The sequence below is a fragment of the Poecilia formosa genome, unplaced genomic scaffold (assembly GCF_000485575.1).
Source record: "Poecilia formosa unplaced genomic scaffold, Poecilia_formosa-5.1.2 Scaffold44, whole genome shotgun sequence".
Classification (NCBI taxonomy): Eukaryota; Metazoa; Chordata; class Actinopteri; order Cyprinodontiformes; family Poeciliidae; genus Poecilia; species Poecilia formosa.
In genome coordinates, this window is record NW_006799983.1 from 866,915 (window position 1) to 886,758 (window position 19,844).

The following is a 19,844-nucleotide window of genomic DNA, read 5'->3' on the forward strand; positions in this document are numbered from 1 at the left end:
GCACCCAGATAGTGACAGAATTGTCTATGTGAGAATATATTTCATGATGGGCAGTATGAAAAAAAAAAGAATATCCCAAGAAGAAATTCAGACACAGAGGCTTTCAGGGCATGAAATCAGCATATTTTTATACATCCAGACACCATGTATGCAGTGCCATGTTAACCCTTTTTTTACAGTATACAAGATGTTTAAAATCAGACTATTTTTTCTCTTTGTCACAAATACCAATTAAGAAGCAACATTTGCCAATAGTCCCAGGTAGTATCCTTAAACTCTGAAGCTTTAGTGTGTATTCATTACACATGCATGCTTAATTTCATCCGTAATACATGTTCAAAATGAGCATCTTACTATTCAAAGAATACCCATGCTGGATAATTTTGTTTCCGTTATCTAATGTTTTAAAATCTAGGCCTTATCAGGTAGTCAGAAAATAATAGACTTTACTATTTGGCTATTATTTTTCTGATATTAGTGGTGTCCTGACTTGGTCATTTTTATTAATTTACTAGTTTTATTAATAATTACGCTAAGTAATAAAATATAGTTATTCATAGCCAAACTAGACCATACTGTAGCACAACAAAAGTGAGAATAAGAGTATCTCAACACTGCAAGACTAAGAGCTGCAAAGGATTAATTATGCTAGAATGTTTTCTCAAATCTCAGACTTGTTGATGTATTGTTTTATTATTCCATTTATCTATCCCGACAGCTCATGCTGAATGGAGAAAAAGAAGATGTTTCTTTCTCTGCTTGCATTTAGCTACAAAAATCAGACATTTGTAAAGAGATGATTTTTGCTAAACAACTTTAAGGGACTTTAAAATGAGCCTTTGTTAAGTTACTATACGGCATGACAGTTATATAGTAGACATATATTTACTCCACATCAATAAATACTCCTATGCATGTTCCTAAGCTGATGAAATAAACACAATGTTTAATATGGAAAAATAATAGTAATAAGACAAGTTTGTTTGAAAATTCTGAATTATTTACATGATATATATTTCCAATTTAAAAAGAATTTCTGAAGGGAGATGATTAACCTTACCTCTACTGATCTGGATAGTCTACAGCCATATTTGTTTTTTAGAAATTCCACCATCTTTAAAATAAATAGCATGTTCCAGATTTTTCAAATAAGTGCAAACAGAAAACTCTGAAATATGAGTATGAAATATGAAGACGACATGCTCTTAATGCACTTCTCAGATAAATAAGGAAATACAACTCTCTAGAGTCTTGCATCACACAAATTACTTATCCATTTTATGTCATGCAACATTGTTACTTCCATCATTTATGCATGTCCAAAACTGTATGTTCTTTGAATTAAGACACAAATAAGGCAGAATGTTGCTTTCTGTTTGTCATTGTGTTTTTAGCTGTACATCTCAAACTACAGTGCATCCTGTGAAAGCACTTTGCAGAGAAATCCCAGCTTCTACGCCAAATCTCCATTAGAAAACCTACTTCAGGTGTGAATTTGTACTCTGACATTACATAAATGCCAGTTCAGTAATTATGCAAAAGTGTGTTTTTTTTAGTCTGGCTATTTTTCGTTTGCATTTTTGCAATTTCCTAGAAAATCTTTAGATATACGACACATTAAGCACTCAAAGCCAGCACGAGTGAGGATCATATTGCCAAAGTGGAGTACAAAAAAGGAAGAGCACAAAGAAGACCATCAGAGGGAAAATAGAATAAAACAGATGTTTATATAGAGCATAGACATTTCTGAAGTATCAGTTTAGCACAGAATTTTGATAAGGCTTTGAATAATATATGTTGAAAGTAAAATCTAAGATAAACGAAATAAAAGGACATCTCGGTGTCTAAAGTTACATCAGACCAAGCTTCTCTTGTTTTAGGTCAGTTAGAATAACCTGAATTATTTCTATTTGGTAAATGCCACAATAATAAGAGAAAGAAAGTGTCTTCAAAATCATAAGTTTAGATTCAGAATGATCACCATCTCACCATTTGGATTTGGAAACCCCCGATAGCTTAATTGACACAATTGAGTCAAATGAAGGCAAACCTATAGATGTATGTAAAGGCCACACTGGGAACGCATTGTTTTCTTGCTTAACATGATTAGAAAGTCCAAAAAAAATAAAAAATAAAAAAATCTGCCAAGATATCAGGAAGAGAATTGTGGTTTGGTAACATTTTCCAAAAGCTTCATCTGTTCAAATATTTATAATCAAATATAGGCATAATGGGAATGTCCCACCGTCGGGTGTGTTCCAGAGGTGAGCGTCTTCTGTTACAACAATGGCTCTTGCATAGTGAAGTGTGTTCAGATCACACAATGCTGCTCACCTGGAAAATCTACCTTCAACGAAAACCCATTTCTGGTAAACCGTGTCAGTAGGAGCTACCTGTACTCGTTTTGCAACCGGCTCATTTCCTCGTCAGTACTTCACTGCTAGGACCTGTCCTGATAAGGTCGATACTAAAAACAACAAACCCTCAAATAACCTAACTGTACATCTCTTACCCTGTTCTTTCCTTCTCCAGAGTACTCTTTGTCAGTTTTACAGATTACACGATAATATTATTTCAATTTCAAAACAAACAATTTCTGGCAATCTTTTAAGTTATTCATTTGGTTCACAGAAACAAAACATAACACGGCGCTGAAAAGTAATATTAGTCTCCCAAATCCTCTAGTATAGTCTTAAGATTCACACGCAAAGCTGTGTGTGTCATTATTCTGTTCATATGGCAAAACAAGGCATGCTCTGAGATTTATTGCTCAGTCTGGAGATCACATTTAGATGTCTGTGCTCTCCAAGCAAATAGAAAATGGATCAAAACCAGATACCAGTCTTACACTTGAAGTCCAGGAATAAAGATCAAAGAAAGAAAGAAAAGTCATTTTTTTCAAAGCAATAGAAAACATTTAGTAATTGAGAAAGAACTAATGCAAACACCTACCAGAACAACAACCAAGCTTGCTTGTGTTCAAATTAATTTGGAAAACACAACAAAATGAATTTACATTACATGGGCAAATAATTTAACATGTTGAATATTTTTTTATTTACTAAGCAGCTTCTGGTAATTATGCATCCACATATAATTTAAGGAAAATCCTTTCAAACTCTAATCTTCAAATGTGGCTGGCTTGCCAAGTGATTGGAAAAAAAGGGCTGAACTCAAAGCAGTGCAGATCTGTCGTATATCTTAGTCATTGTAACAAACTGCAGCAGGCACCTTGTCCAGTCTTTACATGCCCACAAGGCTCTGCAGCAAAAAACTTTTGATATTTCATCAGAAGGTCCAAACCCCCATGACAGTTAGCACAGCTCCATTCATTCACATGTTGTTTCAGAATCAAAGATGAAACGCTTTTCCCTTTCATGATGATCTCTTTTGAAGAAATAAAGAAATTGGAACTCATTAGAGCCAAATTCTTTACTGTGACAAGTTTTTCAGGATAGCAGTTTGTCAGAGATGCACACAGCTGTAAGAGTACAGGACGCCGATGCAATTCCAGGCTGAATTTAAGATAATTTCTTAAATTTTCTATTCTTAGTAGCACAAAAACTCATACTACTTGATTATTCCACAAGCGACTGAGGCAGGATAGGGAACCACTACTTAACCTCCCCACGAGTATTGTCAGTCACATCTTCTAGAATGCAGTGGTGGTTTGAAGAACACTTTTTTGAAAATATGATGAGCTATTAATATTCTTGGCTTGGGCTGCGGTCTGCAGAACTGTACAGAGTAGAGATATCAACGACTGCAAATATGCAACTCGGCAACAAAAATGTCGGTTTTAATCTTTATTAATAAGCAATTATCCTGGGTTTAATGGCGACCTATGTTTGAATGTCCTGCTAGCACCAGAGATTTATTAACCATTAAACTGAAAAAGTTTAATGGTTAATAAAACCATTAAACAAGTTTTGTTTTTTACAAAAACAAAACTTGTTTAATGAAAATTTTGGAAAAACATTTTTTTCGATGAAAACTTTTTGCACTACAATGAGTTAGTTGTTTGGGAGTATCGAAATCGGTGTATTTCTCAAAACTGCGTTACTCTACTCACGCAAGTTTGTGTAGCAAAAGCAGCAAGGCACTTATCTGTGCACTGGGCAGTTTGCAGCTGCCTCCACAAGAGCTCTCATAGCGTCACAAAATACAAACACATAAAAATTCAATCTGAAAAAAATGACCAGACATCTCTAGTACTCAGTGGTTCAAACATCAAACTCCTATGGCATTTTGATCCACCTAATTCTGGGCAATTGCACATTACTACCATTCAGCCTTGTGTGAACTCTCAGATTGACTTCTATTAGATTCTGGCAAGTGATGGAAATGTTGTGTAATGCATCTTGACCTTTACTCTACGTTTGTCTTTAACTGCCTGCGACACTCATGATCCCACTCATGCCCTCTGGTGTTGTACTATTGGGCCAAGATTTTTGCAAATATATTATTTCACATCAATACTTATTGCTGGTTTGAAATTGTTCCCAAAGGAACCTCCTTCCATGTGCTTGACTATTTTTTATTTTTCACTAAGTGAAATTTAAAAAAGTTCATTATATGCATATTAAGAAGATCATCATCATTGTCTTCTGATTCCCTATACTGAAAATAACATTGTTCTCCCTCTAATCTCATTCATAAACATGCTAGAGTGCAAATTGAGACTGATGTCTTGTCCTATGTGAAGAGTTTTCCCTAAGACAATTTCCGTTTAAAAATGAAACCAAACAGGTTGGTTTTCAAGAAAGAGAATACAATGGGCTAGGGATGAGTATGTTTGCTTTTTTATTATTATATCAAATCAAAATCTCTAAAGTCCTATGTAATTTTCCCTTGACCAACGCACAGCCATGAAACCTGCGGCTGAGCTCCATGTGTGGCTGCACTGCTCTCTCCCTCAGTACTTTCACACACAGCATGAATTCACTCCACTAAAAGGCCTATAATAGACTTCCAACACTTTCAAAGGTGTGCCTTAAAAGCTTCTGCAAGCAGGGTGAGAGGAATAGCAACCTACTAAATTGGCCACTGTGAAAAAGCAAAAAAGTACATTGTAGGTCCAATTCTTTGGAAGTTGCCAGTTTTCAAAGTAGCATAATAGGATTTGGAGTTAGATACACAAAATGGTCCCAGAAATTCATGTGATGGCAGTTCTGTCAGGATGATGATATTTTTCTGTTCCATTGGCAGCATTCAATGCATCTTCTTTTACAAGAACATGCTTATGACTGATATAATTCAACTTATTATGCATTTCATCATGTTAAGATATGTAGAGAAACAAAAACACATGGAAATGTGAACCGATTGGTTTTCAGAACTCAAATGCTATAATTAAATGCACTTGTCTGGTACAAGAAGAGCCATTGGAGACTCAATCAAAAGTGATTTTAATAAATTTGAACTGTATACTCTATTTTAATGTAGCTCATATTGTCCAAAGAGTTGTATTACATACATTCCACCTTTAGATTACAATTACCGTATATTTAAAGTTATTGAGATGCAGATGAGTTCTTGTATTTCATGCAAAAACCTTTTCAAATCCACTTTCAAAATCTAAGTCAGCTTTAATTATTTATTCATTTATTTTAAGGTAGTAAACCCTTAAATACAGAAATAGATCCAGTTGAGATTCTACAAAACAGAAAACCCTTTGTTCTGAAAAGAAACAAAATCCACTTTCATATAGTTGAAGACTCTTACTTCATCAAAACCCTGATAAGACAGGGTGTCTCTGCTGAGTGATTATATTCCTCATTTTTCCTGATTGTCTTAAAAGACCTCATCTATAAAGGCTTGCTTCTCCCTGTCATATTTCAGTCAAGTTTTCTTAACATTTCCTAAAAATATGATTGGGCTCAGAAAACTGACACATAAAAGCAAGGTTACTTTTGTAGATGGGGCTTATGCACTATAAAAACAGCTGCATGAGGCACCAGGACCCAGAACGCTAAGCTAAGGATTGTTTGGTAGAATCAAGCTTCGAAGCAGAGAATACAAATAGTTTCACATTCTGTGAAGATCACAGCACTTTACCAATAACGGACGATTCTGTATTCAGACCTTAACATTGCCAGTAGGATCTAGGGAGGCTATGAGCAGAAGAAATTTATGAAATGCCTCCCATGTCAAAATGTAAAACTGATTTCATGCCATAATAGTTTTTCTACTGGTGAGGAAAAACATTATTATTATTTTTTTTTTTTTTTACAAAAAGCAGAGATGCTAAATACTTGATTTGTGGTATACAGATGTTTTTACTAGACAACACACTAATAATACTAACAGGCCAATTTTGTGGGTACTTTAGCATTATGCAAAGAAACAGTGCTATTAAGTCTGTGACACATACAAACCCTATGATGGAAAATGCTGATTAAATAAAACTGTAACCTTTTAAAACCATGGGTAGATTACCATGACTATTGCCCATCTTTTGTGTTAGCATGGGACACCACCATCCCATATTAGTATTATTTATACACCATCTTCTCTTTTCCACCTATCTTTAAAATAGAAACCAGAACTAGATGCAGAACTTGGGTTCTGATTTGATTAGTGGTGCTCATAATGACAACGCCCACATTCACATTAAACAACTACCTTTGAAGATCTCTATCATGAAGGACTACATGAAAAGTTGCATGTATGCACCACATTTGCCTGCCTTTGTCTCGTCATTCTCACTTATGCATACATCTGTCAGCATTCACATCAAAGCAGCACTGATGGGCTTTAAAACTTATCATCATAACAACAGGAGATGTTGGCTTATTAAAAAATAATCTAACCTGTTTCATGAGGTAGAATATGTCTGGAGAAACATCTGTGAAACAAGTTGTGTATTAAATATGTAGCAGCTACATTCAAAATTCCTTTTTGGATGGGATGGCAGAGCTATAAAGAGAATCCAGAGTGCGGGCCCCCAGGCTCATTCACGTCCCCCTATTCTCCCTATTTGACAGTCAAAGCAGAATGATCTTGCACTCTCTCTGTGCTTCATCCTTGCCATTTCCCCAGCTCTGTGGGGATAAATCAGTCAAAATGTTCCCCTCACTGACAGAAATTAGTGACATAGGAATGTCTCTGATCATTTTAGAAAATCAAGAAGAGAAAAAAAAAAAAACAAAGCATCAAAGTTATTTTTTTTTTTGTACTTTTCTTTCCCTGAGAGCAATTGCACAGGCTAAAGAGTTCATTAATGCCGCTTTTGTACTGAAGTGGAGGCCTCTGGAGACATTCAGGATCCCCAGGCTAGAGAAATGAAGGAAGGATGGGGGTGTGCTGCAGTGTAACAGGAAAAGGAGAACAATCCTTGTAGATAGATTAAAGGAGCTGGATTTCAAAGGCTTCTTTATAACCTATTAATGTACTGTTGCTTTATCCTTGAGAATTACAATGAGCTGATTTTTCAATTTATCTTCACACATCTGATCTCCCAAATTATTAAGATTGTGAAATTTGCATTTGTGCTTTAATCTGTATCCTTATTTGCACAGCTGATCTGCAAATTTTTTTTTTTTTTTTAAATCTTTGCCAGTGTGACAAAAACTAATTTTAATCGAGCCACATCTCTTCCTCTGCTGACTGATGGGATTTCAGAAATTAGAGTTATTATACAACTGCTAGTGATATATTTTACTGCATTATAAGGCTCTGGCTCATATTTTACATCGATTATTCAACCATGAGTAGCACAAACACAGTTGATGCTTTGTTTTCATGGCAGCTCAAGAACAGACAATATTCATCAAAAAGTAAACTATGAAAATAGAGACATCAAGTGTTATTCCCTGTTGAGCAGACACATAACACACAAATGCAAAATGTAATCAAGCGAGTTGTGCAAGATTGGTAAATTTAGTGTTTTCCAATTTGGCTCCAAATTAGAAATCAAAGGCTCCCCATCACCAACATTTAGCTGTAATTTCTCTCAGAATGGAATAAGTGGGATAGTGGTGAGTTAATTTAACTAGATTACTGCAAATACATATTCAAATGTATGCAATATGCATGGAACATATAACGACTGACATCAGTTAAGACCTTAAAAGAACTGTGGTAATAGTAGAGTTGCCGGTTGGATCTGGCATTAGTGTGTAATTTTATTCATTGCCAAAAATCACTGAGAGGCAGTTTGGTCACCTCCATTAGCAGATGGGCAACAGGTTGCCCACCTTCCCCAACGTCTGTTGGCTTCCGTTTGAGCTTGCCAAAAGTCTGGCAATAATTTTTGCATGAGAGAACGGCTTCAGAAAAATAATTTCTTTAAATGTCACAAATATAAACAGATTTAAAATGTTTACATTTTTGAGAGTAAACAATGCTGTCTTTAAACACTCTTTTTTTTTTATAGAGTATTGCTTTTGTGGGTTGAATGTGCAAATTGTTTCTAAACTCAAAAAAATATAAGTCACTCAGTTAAACCCAAAAATCAAAAACAACATAATAAACACATTATTTGTTATTTATTATTTAGCATGTTGGTGTCACATATAGAATTTTTTAATCTCAAATCCAGTTCAGGTGTTAATACTGTTATCCTTCTAGAATGAGTTTGAGTTTTGGGGGAATTTAATGTACAGTGGAGAAAATGTACATTTAAATTTAAATTTTAAATAAAAAAAATAAATAAATAAAAAAAAAACAAAGTCAGATATTGATGTCCTTTTTTGATGAGATTTGAGAGATTTGCTTTCAGCCGTTTCCTCAGCATCCATCAGTGTGACAGTGTGAAAAATAAGCATTGAGTAAAACATTGTCTTACTTAATGCAGATACTTGTGAGTAGATAAATGCCATAAAATTAACTGCATATTATGGGAACAGTGCAATGCGGATATACAATGAAATCAAATGAAATATTCAGAAATAAAGGGGAATAATATGAGAACTGAGGATAATATGGAAATAAGCTGCACAAAGATATAAAGAGAAACCAGCAGCATTATGTCATTATTTAGAAAGCAGCCCTGCTCCTAGTCAGAGCAAATTAAAATTGAAATTAATGGACCATAATTGATTCACGTTGCTAAAGTATTGCATAATAAGACTCTGGTGGTCTCTACTAAAACATTTACAACAGGTCTTAGGTGGGTATTTCCATTGGATAACATAGAAATAATTTATCCATCACAAAATCAACTTGATAAATCTACATCCCATTTCCAAAACCTAAATCCTATTTAAAAAGTTGTGAAATGTTGGAGGCAAACACCAAGTAATGTCTCTTTGGCAAAAGGCGACCTTACAGAGTATTGACAGCAGTTTTATTTTACTTTTAATAAAACACCTGATGATTTTAGTCAAATTAAAGTGGGAGTGTTTTTATTTGCAATATTTACAACCACGGCAATAAACGATGGAATTATTTAAAGACTTTTTATTGATGATGTTGCCAGTAAAAGTAACTGCTACTACATCAGACAGTGTGAACTAAACGTTTTACCACTTTTTTGTGCACTGTTGCACAACATTCTAGTTATCTGAGTGCATCTGCAGGTAATAGGATTTTGAGTTGTACAGGTAGTCTACAAAGTGAGGAGACATGGTGTATGTACAAACCCTTTAAAGCCTCTTTCAGACTCACAACCTTTCTGTCTCACAAACTGCCTTTCAGGCAGTCAATAATGCAGCCGGTTGTGGAAGAGTTCTGCAGTTTTCTTGAGCTTTTTACAAAAGACAGAAGACTGGATTGTGCTAAAAACTAAGAAAAAAAAACTAATCAAAATGTATAATTTATTCAATTTAAGAAATGTGGGTAATAAACACAGGGCTGAAGAATTTACTCTGTGGACAACTCAAAGACACCAGCTATCACAGATGGAAGCCATCTCTGGCAGCCATGACAAAAATGGATGGACAAAGGGTTGACATGCAAGGTTTTAGAGGAGAAAACTTAGAATAAAGGAGATGCATAGTATATTCATCCATACACACACAGATTAACTGGAATAGTATAGGCCCAGAATGCTAATGAAAATCTTCCTGTTGGCCTGCTGCATCAAAATGTGAACTTTGCCAAAGAGACATTAGTTGCTTGAGACCTGAATGATATGTCTCTGACTGTTGGTGAGATGAAAGGCTCCATTTTGAAGTCGTTAGTGCTGGTGTTCCCGACCAGCTGCCTCGTATTCCTCCTCCTGTCAGAAACACTTGGCCAGACATGTGAAAACCCTCCTGCCATCCGGAGCCTTTTATCACATTCAAAGGCTGCTGTCTGACCACGGGACATTTCTGAGCACGGTATTGTCCATCACACTGTGTACAATTTACTTTGTGGTTAGGAGGACTTGAAGTTAAACAAGGATAGAATGCGGCGAAGATGCTGCGAATAATTTTGGAATTGTGTTTGAAATGGACACAACTGTGCAGCCTGAGCAAACCAGCTCCTCTCTGCCGCTGTGGAGTTAATGCGGATGAAAGGAAACCGGTGTTTAAATGCAAAAACCAAAAGCACACGCTTTGGGTTGAGTAAAAGGGACAAAAAAAGTTTATTAATGCCATGGCTTTTGTGATGTCAGTAACAGAGCCCAGTTACTTGTCTTTGTACATGGATTAGCAAAATAGTTTGAGACGACGAAGGAGATGACACGCAGACACATTTTTAAAATTTGCCTTGTGTTCACTCTGACTGACGCTGTTCAGCCATAGATAGGTCTTCTAATTTCTGTGCGTATCCTCGGAAGGGCTTTCCCTTCTGGGGAGATGGTGGAGTATTGATTGGACATTTAAAAAAGGCGCGGATGTTGAAAGCAGCGAGATGTGTGATGTGACTGTTTCTAGGCAACAGCAGTGTCTGCCTGTTGCACCAGTATGTAGCGGGTCGGGGGTCCTGTGGAAGTCCTGACATGACAATTGAGCTGATCTTAATATTTCCTGTTTTATTTTTGTTAATTATAGTTTCATTTAGTGTTGCTGTGTATATGACAGATGTGTCTATTGAACGTTTATCAAAATACAGAACAAATCACGTCCCATACCACAACATTTTGCTGCCCAATAAAGGCAGCTTGTGTTTTATTGGATAGTCACATCCACCGTAACAGCAAAGAAGTGCTAACTCTGGTGGAAGACGTAGTATGGTAATTATTAATGATGCACTTCCTAAATCTGATCTTTATATACATAGAATTAGCAAGAAGAAAGGTATAGTGGAAAGAATACTATAAGAATTCCTGTTTACGGTTTGCCAAAACCAACCAGGGGAGAGAACAGAAGGGAAGAGGACGAGCCGTCTTGGCCAGATAAAACCAAAACCAAACTATTAGCATCATCGATAAAATTGAAAAAACTTAAGGCATGTAAATTCCACTCATCAAAATTGATACATAATTTTTCTTCTTAGAATTATTTTACTATGAATTTTACTTTTTCCACACAAAAAAAACAAAAAAAAACACTACAACAAATCACAGTAAGGATATCAAAGTAGATTACACAATGACAATAATGAAAAGTAGAGCAAACTAAATGTATATAAAAAAATAAAGACAGTTCCCATCCATTGTTGCTCAACCGTGGCTCAAACTGGTTTGGATTTTTTCCCCCTTAATAATAAACACCTTAATTTAAAAACTGCATTTTGTGCTTGTGTTTCTTTTAAATTGGTTTAACGTTCTGAAACACTGAAGTGTGACAAACATGCAAAAAAATAGGAAATCAGAAAGGGGAAAATATCTTTCCCACCACTGTAATTATGAGTTGTCTATATGTAATAATAGGGTAAAAATGATGCATGACTTATTCCTAACCAAAAGACAGTGACATTACATTTTGTATTCCCCAAAATATATTGTAATTAGCATCATCTCTTTTCACTACACTAATGCATTCATACGCATTATGATTGTAGAATTTATCATATTAATTTACAATAGTATTGACTGCTCTGTAGATGCATTACAATATTCAGTTAGTACAGTAATTTTTGTTATTTGTAATATTTCTTATGGCAGTCTTGATTATCAATCATGAAACTGATGTTTTGATTATCTCTAAAGGTTAGGATAGGAAATGTTGTAATCTTTCTGGGATGTAAATACTTATGCAGCACAGATGGCAGCATGTTAACCTTCACTTGACCCATGTGTGTAGTTTCATTGACTTGAAACACAGCCCCTTACGTTGGGACCTTTGCTGCCATCTTCATAGTCATTTAATATAAGCCAAATCTCAGTCTGTTCCGCTCTCCTGACCTTTGAAAAACTGGACCAACATGAGGGAAATTATCTCAACTTGTGGGATGAGCCAGAAGAAATAAAAATTATGGGCCATCCCACAGACACCGTGACACCTGGCCCTCCAAACAAAGAACGTATTATGAGTGAGCTAAAACTAAGCTTTTGTAACCCATGGTGGGAAGAACAATGGTTTTTGTGATTCATTAAATGTCATTCACAAGTTCTGACAAACAACACACCATGGGTCACATTTCATAATACCTTTGCACAGATGAACAGGCTGGCATTTCTCCTCCACAGCATGCAGGGCTCACTCTGCCCTTTATGGAATGCGACAAGACCATTCAGAGTAATAGTGCCTGTTACCAAACTATTTTATTCATTATGTAAATATTGAAGGCTTATTTAACTTACATGACCTTCTCTCTCAGCCGCATGGCTCACACCACTCTGAATTAATGGACCTCAAAATGGGACAATGCTCTGCAATATTAAACAAATAAAATCTGACTGACATTAAAGAATTGATGCAGGCTGGTCGAAATCAAGACGTCATCACAGTCGAAGCTCTTCAGGGAGAAGAAACAAAGCAACTGTTATTACATTTTTGTCATCAAAATGAGATCCTTTTAGTGCCTAAATGCATGTCATTTGCTTAAAAGCTGATTCTGATTAATAGGACAGTTGGGAAATAACTCAGTTAAGGAAAATTCTTCATGTGACAGACTGACTCAATGTTTTTGTTGAGAGGCAAAATAAGCATTTATTATGTAATGGGCATCTGTAAATTGGCCAAAATGAGAAAATTAGGAAGAGTATTGGGGGTTTTCTGGCATAGCTTTGTTTTGCTTGCTCATTTAAGTTTCTAGGACATCTTGGTATTTATTCAAAGGATTTCCTGAGAATCGAGAAGAATGTCGAGTGGAGCTTTAAAGGTTTAGCTAAAACTAAAGCCCACAATTACAGCTGGAGTGGAAAGTAGTTACATTGAGTTGTGTTTCGGTAATTAAGTACAATTTGTCTGTACTTTATACTTTTAGTTCACAAAAACTGAACTTTTACTTGGGTTTGTTTTTTTTTAGCTTAAATTGAAATTACATCTGTTAAGGATTATAAATAAAATAAAAACACCAGAAAAAACAGCATTGGTCCTTCTGCTGGGTTTGTAATTAGATCAATTAAAATGTAGAGGCACCAAAAAAAGACTTACACAGTATAATTAAAGTTACCCTCAGAGAAACAGAAGAAACCTCATGACTGTATTAAAGGGACATGTCACGTTGTCAACGCGATGTGTGCTGCAATGGCCTGTCAGCTGGATAAGGCCCACTGCATTGCTTTACAGAGGGTGCAGTGCGTGACTGTTTCCAGATACTTCACTGAATTCACCTGAGCATGAATTCACTGAAGAGATTCCTGACAGGTCTGCTGTGGGTCTTAAAAGCTCCTGAAAGAAGAACTCCAACCGTGTAAACTGGGAAATGAAACAATTGCCCAGATTTATGACGGAGCTGCTGTGATGGGCGGCAAATCCTACCGTTTACAAGCTAGGCCGAAGGAGGCCTTTGCTCATGCCATTTGTATGTTAACATAATCAATAAAAATCTGAACTGGGACAAGTCGGTTCAAAAAACTCATGATCTTTAGCCATAGCTAAGTGACCTCAAGGAGTCACTGACCACGGAGAAAGCAAACTCAGATGCAGATAGTCTGACACGCTACCAGGCGCAGACTTTTTGGGCCTAGTCTTTGCTCCTAGCCTACCAGGCGCAGAATAATGGAGAATTTAAATTCACAAAAACTTTTCAGAATCTGTTCTTGGTCTGTAGCACGAGTTTCACACAGAAAAATAAAATAAAATAAAATCGGATGCCACATATGGACATTTTCCAATGATATAAAAAGAAAAGCTGAAAGGTGAACTGTGATGTTCAGCATTATGAGGTTTGCAGGGTTAACTTCTGACCCGTCACTGTTGGGGACGCTGACGGAGAACAATCTTCAGAGCACATTTGCTATGACCCCTAAATTAATGCAAGTAGCCATCACAACCCTGCTGACTGCAGAGTCAGAATATGTTTCCGTACACAGAGAAGGATCAAGTCATTTCTCATCAGCAACATGGGACAGGAAAGGTTAAATGCACCGACTGAACTGTTAAGCAGGAATTCATCCAAAAGTGTCCTGACTTCAACGATCTGGTTATTAACCTTTCTGCATCCGAGAGAGGCTGCTGGAGTGAACTTCTCTTTTAATAACGTAGGCCTCATAAAATAAAAAAAATAAAAATTGCACTTTTTAATATGCTATGTCTTGTTTGGTTTCTTTTTATCAGTGTAATTGGGTCAAGGAGTGTGATGCAGGGCGATGCAAAGCTTTTTGACGTAGAGAAAAAAAAACATCAGCTACAATGATTACAGTTCAAAGCCTTAATGCACAGCAATCAAGTATTTGGTCTGTGTGTGTGTGTTTTTTTTTTTTTTTTCTTTAAATGAAATCAAATAATTAACATTTCAAACAGGATGCTTGTGTTGTTAGAATTCAATCTGCAGTTTTTCATTATACATCTGTTTTCCCATTCCACAAATATCTCCATCGGCCGCTACTGCAAAGCAGGATTTATTCACTTCCCAAATTAACTGAGATCTATATTGCATTGAGCAATGTAATGAAAATACATTTTCTACAATGACATTTCCACCCTCTAGATTAGACATATCCACTACTAGACACTGGCTGGTTAGACCAAGTTGTTCATTTGATAATAACTCTTGCTGACAACAGCAAAAATAAATGAACAAATGAAATAAAACTGAGATCAGATAACTGTTGTTTGTAAAGTGTTTTCCGAATGTCAGAAGGATTTAAACAGAATTGTGCTGATCTGGGCTTCTTTTGCTCTGGTGTTCAACATCACAAATGTGTGGGTGCATTTGTTGTAATAATCATGTTAGTTTTATTTTTATGTTAATGTGTTGAAAGCACGTTTTGGACATTCTGCCTTGCAGCACCGCTGGTTTAGGTTTTAAATATATTTGTATTCACTTTCTACCTTCAGGGTTTAACTAAATTTAGGTTCTGTAATACACACAAGCACATGACATAATTAGCCTCCAGCACCTTGTTTTGTAAAAACACTGGGCATAGGAAAAGAACAAGTGAAATTATTCCTATATTATTTGCATTGAACATTGACTGTTATAAGCTCAAGCTTATAACAGCAAGTATAGAAGATCAGTGATCTTTGTGTGCACTAAGTGTTCATCGCCACACCACTACAGTCTGTTATAGATTAGCAATCTGAATTTTACCTCCCTTAGTAAAATAAAATGTTTTCTTTATTGACCAATATGTAAAAAAATAAAATAAAATTACATTTAATTTTTGGCAGCATCTTCCAGTTCTACTCTACGATAGCAATACTTATTGATTTCTGTTTCTTTGCTTCTTCTATTGCACAAACAAGGCTGTGGAAGTTGACCATATTTCATGTTCAAACTAAACTTATTATCATTGGTCTCTCTTGGACCATGGTCAAGCAATATAACAGCCATAATATTGATGGATTGAACTACTTACATGAAGATACAGATGCATTTAATGTGCAGTTGAACATTTAATGGATAGAACAGTACCTTGGTGCCGCACTCCAAGCTCCTGTTCCTATTAAGTGCCACATGAATGAAATTAAAAGGGCATGAAGAATGCTTAGTGAAACCTAGAGCTCGAGATCTTTGACAAAAAGTAGCAACGGGCTACTTCATGTCCCCAAGTGCATGCTTTTTAACTGATCATGGAATCTGTTCATGTGCCAGTCAGTGAAATTGTATTCTTGTCACAAAATGGCATAAACCACAAATTTCTCCCAAAGGTTTTTGTGTTTGTTTGTTTTTTACAGTAATCTGCTAAGCGTGCATATGCTCCATTATTCCTGCCCAAATATACATGTTTGATGGCTAAAGCTGCCATATGGAGAGTTAAGCTTTTGGATGTTCCTTTTTTTTCTTTCAATTTAATTCCTTTAGGAGTTGCAGATAAGGAGTTACAGTTCACCTAATTAAAAAGAACTGAACCGAAGGGTGAGAAATGAAGAGTTAATGAAGGCCTGGCATAGAAATCTCCAAATACCATTTCTATCAATATTTATTTTTTTATCATCATTAAATGTGAGATTAAAAATAGGAATAATAAAAAAGTAAAGACCAAGGTGTGTAATTTCATCTGTACACTTGTATTTTTTTTTTTGTTCTAATCTTGTAAACACTTAAATCCTGACATTTTGTAAGCCGCCACATCATAAAGTCTTTTTTATTGTAAGCTGTGAAAACTACAGTCTGAAGATAAAGACTTCCTGTGCACATGTAACCACAAAATTTAATGCATCATTTCCTGGGTGGTTAAGACCAATGCAGTCACCAGCATAGGAAGACAGCCATTCCACTTGTATTAACAGTCGCTTCAGTGTATTAAGCCCAACATTAAGTTCAGTGTACCGAGGTAATAACTTCACAAACAATGGCTGGGGCTCATCCCCAACAAGAACAGGCTATGATTTAGTCTAGTGCATTTTTGTGATAAGACCACAACAAACTGCCCACAACCAAAACTTCTTGCAGGATGTGGCTTCTGCCAACACCAATGTGTGTGTGTGTGGTGTGTGTGTGTGTGTGAGTGCGTGCGTGCGGACGTGTGTGTGTGTTCGATGCCTGCAGTTAGATTTATTGGATTTGAGGAGATCACCTGCTGTGCACTGTGTGGTACAAGGTAGGTTTGACTTAGTTTCTCAGTGTGGCGCTGGCAAGGCTTTGGACTAACCTTCTAGTGCAGGTGTCACTAGACTGAATTGTTGTCATTACTCAATTAGAAGGAATTAGCCACTGGCTAACACAACGCTGTCATGCTGTGAGAACTGCCTCTGAGTTAGAGAACAGGCTTGGCAAGGTTAATTCAAACAGGACAGTAATGGAAACATTCACAACAGGCCCGCTCTTTGTGTGACGATATGCTGCATAAAGCCTGGGGATATTACCGTGTCCTCATCCCTCCGTAGAACAGAAATGACAAAAAGAATGCATGTTGCTCAAATACCCAGTAAGGTTAATGGAGTACGAGGTCAAACTGCAGCACACTGCTTAAACCTGCACTGGTGAGCCATTTCATAGTGTAATCATAAAACGTGTGTTTAAATAGGTCAATGATATTCCTGACAACAACCTCACACACATTTGGGGAAAAATGATTTGAATTCTAATAAAAATAAATAAATAAATAAAAAAGGCATTCTTTTTAGAAAGAGAATGAGATATTTTAACCACATTGCCTGAAATCCTCAAAGCTCCTTAAGACATCTGTAAGTTCCCTTGAAAATTAACAACCTACTATTGTATTCATATTCAACTTCATATATCGGCAAATTTAAAAACTAGACTACGGGGAAAAGTTCGATATTTTTTGCAAATAATTTCTGAAGCTGAAATTTATGTGTTAACTAGGTTCTCTATAAATAGAAATATTTCAAGTTTTTATATATTTTAATATTGATTATGGCTTACAGATAAAAACCCAAAATTCAGCGTCTCAGTAAATTACATTATTACGAAAGGCTACAGAAATGTCTGGCTTCTAACAAATATATTTATTTATACGCCTTCATCTGCTTTGCTGGGTCTGGCGCCTCATCTTCATCAAAGCCCCACCGGGGTTTAAGTCAGGCAAGTTTGGTGTCCAATCAACCACAGTCACACCTTGGTCATTGAACCAGCTTTTGAAACCTTTGGCAGAGTGGGCAGGTGCCATAAAGCTTGTTAGCAGAAGGAGGCATGAAGCGCTTTCAATTTTTCTAGTAAACAGCTGCATTAGTTGTGGACTTCAGAAGACATAGTAGACCAACACAAGCAGATGACGAATAAAACAGTTTCACAATTAACAACACACCATGTTTCAACAAAGAGCCATTGCATGTTTCACGCAATTCATTAAAGCTACAATGAACCATGAAAACGTGTAGACTGTTTAGGTTTTTCTGTTGTAATCAATCTTTTTCAAGGCCACTATAGTCTTCAGAGCTGTATTGAATATAAAACAAGCAGGTGAGCTGAGTAGAAGAGAACATGATAGAGGTACAGGGATTTCTGAAGTCCAAAAAGGTATGGTCCAAAATCCCATTTACAGCTCGGACCTTGTAAAATATTATGTAGGATATGCATGTGTAGCACTGATGCAGAGGAATACAGACGATTGGAGCAGTTCTAGATTTGCTACTGGCAAACTTGGTGTAATAGTCATGATCAAAGCAACATAGATATCAGCTGGCAAAAGACAAGACAGTTAAATGAGTTTAGGCACATTAATTTGCATATGGTAGCTTTAGAACACCTTTTTGTGTCAAGGATTGAAATAACAGGTTTTATGTTCAAATGTTTTTCTAATCTAATTTTATTTCTATTTTGTTTTTATTTTCTTTAGTATGATTTTGGGTAATACACTTCATGTTTGCTTAATTTTAAGGTTAAGCTAATCATACGTTTCACACAATTCACCTTCTCAAATCAATAGTAGCACTTTAAATTAATCATACAAGTATCCTTTAAAGCTCAAAATAATATCAAATGTCAAACAGTATAATTTGCAAAAATAGAACAGTGTTTCCATTGTTCTTCAGCTTAGCAAATACTTAAGTGATGTGATCAGTTGCACACAAGTGTCCATGTCTAATCTATTCAGAGAAAATTTAAATTCCTACTTTGGTGTAGCAGTGAGTTTACCGTGAAGGTGGAACCATGCCTTGTCCTAATAGCAGTCCTAGAGATCACAGGGGAGGGCTCCGACATTCACATCTGAAATCCAGGGTCTTCTCAGGGGGAATTGAAACTGTGCCCTGCAGGCTAGGCCACAAGAAATATAATTTTAGTCCACATGGCAAAAATAAGGATGAATTTCAGTCAAAATCAAGGTCTGTTGCAGGGCTACTTGACCTGAAAAACAAAATGGCGCTTGCACGTTCATCTAAGCCGCTTTAATCTTCTTCCAGAAAGGGCAATATTTTAAAAACAATATAAACCCAAATAATAAACATAAAATACACAGAGGTATACGATGTTGAAAATAAAGGCTTAAATTGCTTCGTGTCGCAGTTTCCGGCTCTTCGTCACCGTGCTTAAATGCTAAAGCACAAAAACAAAAACTTACCAAAACTCGTTGCATTAACGAGTTTTATTCTTTCCTCCAGTATGGAAAGAATAAAGGTTCTTGAAGACAATCTTTGATAATTTTCCAATATAGTAGCGATTATGGATACTCTGTAGTGTTGTGCAGACCTGTTCTCTAGACAAACTCGCGTCGCAAACAAAAAGAGCTTACGGGGAGGGGAGAGGGTTATAAAAGACTTTATTGACAACCAAAAAGTTTACAATATTGCTTATAAGATAAAAAAAAAGTACTACCTCATGAGCCATTACAAAGGATAAGCACATTTATTTATAATGTAGTTTTCAAAAAAAAAAAAAAAAAATACTACCTCATGAGCCATTACAAAGGATAAGCACATTTATTTATAATGTAGTTTTCAAAAAAAAAAAAAATTGGACAAAGGACTTTATTTATTTATCTATTTATTTAACTTGTATCAGCAACTGAATTTCTA

The 19,844-nt window shown here is 36.0% G+C and overlaps 1 long non-coding RNA gene across 1 annotated transcript in view; it reads right to left on the reverse strand.

Annotated features, from left to right (window-relative positions):
* LOC103137873 (uncharacterized) overlaps positions 1-19,555 on the reverse strand; it is a 94,374-nt gene extending 74,819 nt beyond the window's left edge. Inside the window, exons 1-2 of the long non-coding RNA XR_476194.2 lie at positions 19,391-19,555; positions 18,967-19,086 (exon numbers count right to left, since the gene is read on the reverse strand). This is a non-coding gene — a long non-coding RNA (uncharacterized LOC103137873). The remainder of the gene's footprint in view (positions 1-18,966; positions 19,087-19,390) is intronic.
* Between the last annotated feature and the right edge of the window lie 289 nt (positions 19,556-19,844).